Source organism: Pseudopipra pipra, chromosome 4, assembly GCF_036250125.1.
Source record: "Pseudopipra pipra isolate bDixPip1 chromosome 4, bDixPip1.hap1, whole genome shotgun sequence".
In the NCBI taxonomy this organism is placed as follows: Eukaryota; Metazoa; Chordata; class Aves; order Passeriformes; family Pipridae; genus Pseudopipra; species Pseudopipra pipra.
In genome coordinates this window covers 51,145,013-51,153,554 of record NC_087552.1, presented here as the reverse complement: position 1 = coordinate 51,153,554, position 8,542 = coordinate 51,145,013, and positions in this window count along the sequence as shown.

The following is an 8,542-nucleotide window of genomic DNA, read 5'->3' as shown; positions in this document are numbered from 1 at the left end:
ATCACTTTCCAAACTCAGAAATATTTTGGACAATGTCAAAGAAAACATTTGCAGTGCTATATACAGGAACCATTTCAGGAATATTTTATGAAGATATTATTAAGATTTTTATTAAGGTCGGAATCATCCATTTACCATTTGCATTGAAATGTGAAACATCTGCAATTGTCAGTATAACTCTATGTGTCCTAATAGCCTGTGGTTTATGCTGTAAAACAACAGATTTTGGGGTTTTTTTCTCCTCCCCTCCCACAAACACAAACTTGCTGTTTGCCACCTTGGCTATGTTTCCAAAAGGAAAGGTGCTTACAGAACTGTGGTATCACTTTGAATCTGCATCCTTTAGTCTGGTGGACAACTTAACTCACTTGGAAAGAATGCTGGAAGGCTTGGAGGGTTCATGTCTCACATCCTAAATTTTCACCTTGAATATCTGTCCTCCTGCTGTGTGCCAGAAGGTTCTGGGTGATGCTGCAGGAGGTGGCTGGCAGGGCACCTCTGCTCCTGGGCTGCATGGGCTTTTTGCCCAGCCAAGGAGCAAGAGAGACAGGGGACATGGGTGAGAGCTGAGAATGGCAGTGATGTAAAGCTGATGATACTGAGGTTCATCTAACAGTGGATCATAAAGCTATAGGTTTTGCTAGCTTTTCTACTCACATGACTAATTGTTGGAATACTATTTGTCATCTTTATTACTGATACAGAATTACATTAGAGGATTAAACTGCTGGTTTTTGCCCTGTTAGATGTTTAATTTGCTACTTATTGTATATATTCATATGTGAGTTTCTTTTAAGAGTAAAAGCACCTTTTTTTTTATTTTAAGAAAAGATGAATTTCAACATTGCTTTTTTTAACACTTTGACTCTCTTTTGATCCCAGCTGTTTATTAGTCTAAAGGAATATAGGGATTATCTTCTCCATAATACTGATGTGCCAGTTCTGGTGTGTCTAGAGGCAACATTTGAGTGACATAATTGAACTTGGTACTGAGACTGTTTTAATTACATTAATTTTAATTATATACAGTACATTATAATTACATAGACTGAGACAGAGGGGCTCCCATCTATTAAGATCTTCTGCAATGCATTTGCATAATGGGACCTATTTCTGTGTGCAGTGTTACACTTTTCGATGGCTTCATTATTGGTGGAAGTGGATTTTATTTTTAAATTTTGTTTACATTTGTGTTTCTAGCAACCACGTTTGAAAGCCACCTGACAGACTTCATTACCCTGCACTGAAAAGACGCATTTTAAACAAAATAGTAGAATTTAAGGAAAAATTAAACAAGCTTCTTGTCTGCTTGTTACTTAGTTCCTGTGCAAGACAGGGCTTCCAAGGACTCAACTGGGAAACCAATTAAAGAGTTTTTATAGCAATTGGAGAGCAGTCATGTGTAAAAGACAAATAATGCCCTACATTTCTGTTCACCACAAAAACTGCTTAGCTATGGTCAAATAAGTGTTGAGAAGGGACATATATTTACCAGTAAATATAGATTTCCCAAAGGCGGCTTTCATCTCTGCTACCCTTCTTAGACCCTATTGTTATGTCTCTGCTGCAGGACATGTACCTTCTTGTGTGCAGTGTGGTAGTTTCCCTGGAGTCCCTGAAAAGGTCTCAGTCCATGGCTGGGTCCTGTCCCATCCTCTCCACTCACACCCAAACCATGCAGGATAATTAATTTACCTTTGTAGGACCATTATGATAAAAGGTTGGCACAGAGCTGGATCTCCCATCAACACTGAGGTTACTGGTGTTACCAAACACTGCGTGGGCTCCAAGTCATGTCTCAGCCACAGGAGAGGTACTGTGTAATTAGCCATATGATGACACTATTTGGTTATGGTGACCCTGTCCCTTTGCACGTTGTGGTATCCTTTGGAGACAGACAGCACCTTTAATTTCTGAAAATGTTAACAGGCTCACAGTCTGCTTTCTGTTACATTCACAGCTGTCATTTACTTCTGCTATCTTTAAGGGGTTCCTAAACACCTGTCACTCTGATAATATATTAATTCACTGAGCCTAACCTCCATACCTTTTTCTCTCACAGAACAATATTACTTTTCTTGAAATTCCTTTCTCATGGGATCTGGTGGATTTTTTTTTCCTACTGAAAACTTTCATTAGAAAGTGAGACACAATAGTAAATACAACAAGGAACAAATTACAATTTGTTTGAGAATAGCAATCTCTAAACTAAATGAATGTCTAACTTCAGGGAGTTATTTTTTAATACCTCTAATTAGCAGTCCGGAATCTGGATCATAAGTAAACATCTAAATATACTTGCATGATTCAGTAATTTATGTTTGGTCTTTGAAAAGAAATGCAGCACTTGATGAGGTTTGGGGCACAATCAGATGGACTAACCCTTCTAACCTGATTGACTACCCCATACAATGTTCTCTCTTCTATTTTCTGCTTCCAAGTGGATATTTCCCTCTTTGAATTCATATGACTGCTTCTTCCATCTATCTTTGACCTAAATAAATTGGCATTTAGGGTGGGGAAGGAGGCATAATTCTCAGTATAGGGGCAGTGAGACACAGCTGGAGATAGTAATGATTTACCTTAAATCAGAAATAGATATGGTAGTTTAGTCTGTAAATTCACAGAATATTAAACTGGTTATATTAGCACACCAAATTACAAAGCTGGTCAGATGTTTTCTAGTGATATTTTATTGACAGTAAAAAATTAATGGAAAAATCAATTATTTGCCTCTCTCTCTGAAAAATCTTGGGTTTGGTACTTTCTAATATTTAATAAACAATATTTAATAAATTCAATATTTATTTTAATTAATTCTATATTTAATAAGAAAAAGTATGCTATATCTAATCCAATCGGAAGCAAAATGAATATTGTCAATAAAATAAATTAAAATATTTAAATTCAAATTAGTTTAAGAAAATATTCATAGGCAATTTTCTTTAGTTTATTGCTGACTTAGTTATAGTTTGTGTCCCTTTCTCCCTTATCAGCCATGCTCCCTGAAGCACTATATTTTGCATTATGCAGTGTGTTTTTGCTCTGCCCAAGCTCTGCATTGTGAATCATAAGAATCACATCACTATCGATGCATTTCAGGAGAGACAATTTCTCCATATAGTCTGCCTCAGAAAGAAAACAGGCCTCATATCCATACAAGGGTATTGTTGCATCAGAAACAAAACTATGATATCTTTGTTTAGGAAAAACTTGCCTGTAGAAATCCTGAATTGAATTTAATTTTGGAACTTCTACCCTTTAAAATGCATTTGTATTCCAAACTGTGGTCATAATTTGGAAGAGTTGACCTGTTGACGTGACTCAAATATTTTTGAAATAGAGTCAGTCATAAATCATCAGAATATACTGGAAAAATTTTGTGTTTGTTAGTTATTTCTTTGGATTTAATACTGAACAGCAGAAATGAACAATTCCAACATTGTTATTAGGACTTTTTTTTTTGTCTTTTTGCTGTGATCATTACTTAGAACTGCTAACACTAAATTTCATCTTTCGTTTTTATCATCCAGCCATTCAATAACATGGTTCAATTTTGAATGACCCGAATACACTACTGTGGTGGTTTGGCCCTGGATAGAAGACAAACCCCCACCCAGTTGCTCACTTACTCCTTGAAAGAACTTAAAGAATACAGTTGCCTGTCTCAAAACACTGTAAAAGCCACAGAGGGAATTTGCCATAAGATAAACCACCACAACAGGAACTTGAGATAAGCACAAAAGGGAGGAATTCAGCACATCCTGCTTAGCACATCCAGACAAAAATTCCACTGTGGCAAACTGTGGGAAAGGAAGCAACTGCTTATACACATATTGCCCCAAGTTATGGGAACAGCATCTATGCCCTTTGGATCCCCAGAACTTGGGCTGTATAAAGGTGTACCCCCAGAAGAATGACTCCAGGATGCCCACCACCGAGAAGCTCGGGGGAAGAAGGACCGAGGGGACAACACAGGTGATGACTACCTTCTGCTTGATCTCTCTCTCTCTCTCCCTCCCTCTCTCTCTCTTTCACTTTCACTCCCTCCTTCCTCCCTCATTTCCCCCTGCTTTTCTATTTCTTTCTATCTCTCTACTTCACATTTATTGTTAAATAAAATCGGTATTATTGACTTTGGCATATGGAGTTGTTAGAACCTTAATTCAGGCAGGGGCATCTCTCACTAACGGCATCATAACACTCCTCCACACTCACCGGGAGAGGGCAGTAAGTAGGTGAGAAAATAATGAAAGAAAACCCCCAAAAAACAGAAGCAAGATAAAGACCAATTACCATAATGGGTTAGAAACAAAGACCTGTTTTGGGGAAAGTTAATGGTCAATTAAAATAAGTATTTGACTTCTGATCTGAGTAGTGGAAAATAAAAAGACAGACATGAAATCAATCTCTCTCCTCCACCTTTCTCAAGCTCAATTCCACTCCTTCCCTCCAGACCCCTCTCCTTCCCCCTCTCTGAATGTGACCTGCAGTGTGCAAAGAGCAGCACTGGTTGGTGGTCCATCAGGACACAGGGGTTCCTCTCTGCTGCTCTTTCCTCCTTACCCTTTCCTTTTGCTCCAGTGTGGGCTCCCCATGGGCTGCGGAGAGTACCTGCTCCACGATGTAAGGCATGACCCCATGCTCCCATTTCATGTACTGTGAGGACAATTCACACTTGGGTTTAGCTGGAAGTGAGCACTTCTGTAGCCTGTACAGCACTATGTCTCATGCATAAAATTGTGCTGGTTCAACTGGAAATATTTAGTACAATTTTTAAAAAGAGCATAGAGTTTTATAAAATTAAACCATTACACTGTCTTGTGAATTTAAACTTAGCAGTTGGATCTGTAGATATCTAAGAGCATGTAATACATTTGTCACAAGAAAAAGTCCTATACCATTCTCAGGGATCAGTATTGGGACTGCTTAATATCTTTGTTGGTGACAAGGACAGTGGGATTGAGTGCACACTCAGCAAGTTTGAGTACAGCACCAAGCACTGTCGTGCAGTCAATGGGCTGGAGGGAATGGATGCCATCCAGAGGGACCTTGTAGGCTTGAGAGGTGGCCTTGTTCAACAAGGCCAAGCGCAAGGTCCTGCATTTGGGTCAGGGCAATCCTAAACACAAATACAGGATGGGCAAAGAATGGATTGAGAGCAGCCCTGCCAAGAAGGAACTCGATGAGAAGCTCAGCAGATCTTGGCAATGTGCACTCATAGCCCAGAAAGCCAACTATGTTCTGGGCTGCATCACAAGAAGTGTGACCAGCATGTCAAGGGAGCTGATTCTGCCTCTCTGTGCTGCTCTTGCAACACCCACCTGGAGTACTGTGTCCAGCTCTGGGGCCCCCAACACAAAGAAGATGTGGACCTGTTGGAACAAGTCCAGAGGAGGCCACAAAGATGTTCAAAGGATTGAAACACCTCTCCTCTGTAGACAGGCAGAGAGAGTTGGGGCTGTCCAGCCAGGAGAAGAGAAGGCTCCAGGAAGACCTTATAGCAGCCTTCCAGTACCTGAAGGGGGCCTACAGGAAACCTGGAAAGGGACTTTTTATAAGAGCATAGGACAAAACGGAATGGCCTTAAGCTTAAGGAGTGTAGGTTTAGATTAGATATTAGGAAGAAATTCTTTCCTGTGACAGTGGTGCTGCACTGGACCAGGTTGCACAGAGAAGCTGTGGGTACCCCATCCCTGGAAGTGTTCAAGGCCAGGTTGGATGGGGCTTTGAACAACCTGGTCTAGTTGGAGGGTATCTTTGTTCATGGCAGAGGGGTTGGACCTAGATCATCTTTAAGATGATCCTTCCTACCCAAATAATTCTATGATTCTATGATCCTTCATGCATGTGGCCCTCGAATTCAGTGCTGCATCTCTGTCTAAAATTCTGTAGGATGATTATTTGCTCAATACTTTTGAATGTGCTTCATGAATTATATGAAGCCAAAAGGAATCTCTTTCACCATCACTATTAGTCAAGGGCAGGGTTTTCTTCATGTTGTGCAAAGTAGTTGATACACCATGAAAAATGTGTGCAAAAATCTCATACAGCAGAAAGGATACATGCAGACAAAGGAAAAAATTGCATTGAAGACTAGGAGGGCTGGATAACCTGAGTTACAGAGCACAGAAAAAAATAAATTAGAAATAGAGCGAGCCATTGAAAAGAACAATGAAATAATTTCCTTAAAAGGCAAAGATTCCTGGTCCTTATCTGAGGAGATTCAAACCCAGAATAGAATATGAAAAATATTTTTTTTCTGATGAGGTCCATTGTTTTAGAATACTGGGCAACTGAGCCTTCCCTTCTTCACAAGTTGATACAGGCCCTGACTGCACATTCATACTTCCTGCCTGCCAAAAATGTTGTGCCAGAGTAGGTGATATTACATACTCTCTTACAGAAGGGAATTTAAACTTTATCGTTACCTTATTTTCTTAATATTTGAATTGCTTCTACAATTATACAACTGGCTTGAATGAAGACAAAACTGTGCTTCCATTTACTGTTGTCCTCAAGAGAGAAAGAGACTTTGAATCAAGTATTGATACCAGAACAAGGGCCAATGAAGGCTAAGGTTCCACACTGCTCGCCTCTCGCTGAATACATATTTCCTTTACATTTCCACCAAATTACATACACATATTCCTTTGTCAGAGTCTGGAAATAAATTCTAATTTGATTTCAGCAAGTCAGTCATGGGTTGTGCTGTGGCAGTATTTAATCTGCTGCTCTCTTCAGGATGATTTGCCACCTCAGAAATAAAGTTGGAAAGATTTTGTTTTCACCTTGACTTTGTTTTGTTTTATTCATCCTGATACATTTTGCTCTTGCCTGTGTTACAGCATGAATAGGAAGTAAGAACATGAGTTAGCTCGTTTTGCAAACTTGCAAATTTGATTTTTTCTTTGTTGTTTTGCATTTGCTTACACCATTTGTAAGACTGATAGCTCGGATCACTGAAGTGTTCTGAACTCTGAGCAGACAATCAAATTTGCAACTTTCATTTTGCCATCTCAATTAGAACTCTGTATTCCCAATCAATTAAAGAATAAATAGAGATCTGCTGACTCATTTGGAAAATTAATGGTGTTGGCAGTAAAGGAGAGTGGACAGAGCAGGTGTTTGATGTCTGCCCTTGAGTAACTAAACCTCTTGATTGCATTCAAGACCAGGTATAAGGTTTGAAACAAAAACATTTTCTGGTACACTAACTCACATCAGTCATATTCCATCACTCACTTGATTTCAAGCCACAGTGCCATAACAATATTTTTCCAGATGGGGAATGCCTGAGCTGATTATTTTGGAAAACAACTTGCCTGAGGATATTTTCTCATTGCTTGCATGCAAGGAAGAACATTCTGTATGATTTATGTAATAAAAAAATATACCTACCCCCACACAATGGATCTTAAAAAAAAGGAATAGTTCTATTCAGCAATATTTTTCTCTTTTTCAAATATCAAAATAGTGACGTATTTCTGAAAAAAGGCTAAATTCTCAGGCCATGCTTTGATTAGTGCTATTGGAAATCAGTTCAGCAGGATTTGACAAGATCCAAGCGGGAAATGACTGTTTTTCCACAAACATAAGAAATTGAAACAGCAACCCCCCCCCCAAAAAAACAAACAAATGAATGCTCCCCTTCCCTCCCCCTCACCCAATAGTTCTGAATTGGGATAATTTCACCAAAAGAAGTAGGAACCAGAAACATTTTACTATGGTCCCAAAGAGACTGAAGGTGAAGACAGCCCAAAGGTTGTAGGATATCTGAAATAAAGGTCCATATCCAGCAGTTACATTAATTATTTATGTGAAGTGAAATATATGTAAGATTATTTAATTGTTGCAACCCTGAGATAAGGATGTTTGCTTGTCATGTCCTAGGAAGTGTCCACAGCTACTCACTCTCTCTGGCCCAGCAGCTCAGATGTAGGGGATTTGAAAGATCCCCTCTGAGCAGCCAAACTGCTACTGAGTACTGCCTTGCCTAGGCCATAAGAGAGTGAGGCTCAGGTCTAGTCACTGAGTCAGGCAAACAGGCAGGGACCATGTGCTCCTCACATTTTCGAGGTGCCTGGCTGCTAGGTTTTAATGTGGTGCTTAGGTGCATTGTTCAGTGGTGGACTTGGTAGTATCATGTTAATGGTTGGACTGATGATCTTCAGGGTCTTTTCCAACCAAAATGATTCTCTCATTCTGTGTCAGGGTATCCCACTGTAACTGTATTGTGGAGCAGAGCAAGCTGTCCTAAAAGAATGGCTGTGAAAACTGATGTCACGAAAAGATTATTTTTTTAAAGATCGCTTTCCCTGATGAAGTTCCACAAATGGGCATAGTTACTGTCCTCAGAGTACAAGACTCAAAACAGAGTAGAACTAATGCAAATTTAATTGTCTTTATAGCTTAAATCTATTTATAGCCAAGTAAAAAATTTTGGAAATGGAAATACTTATCAAGGTTTTTGGTGGGGATATTTGCTGAGGTACCTACTATATCAGTACAGTGACAAGGACTCAGCATGCAAATACACTAG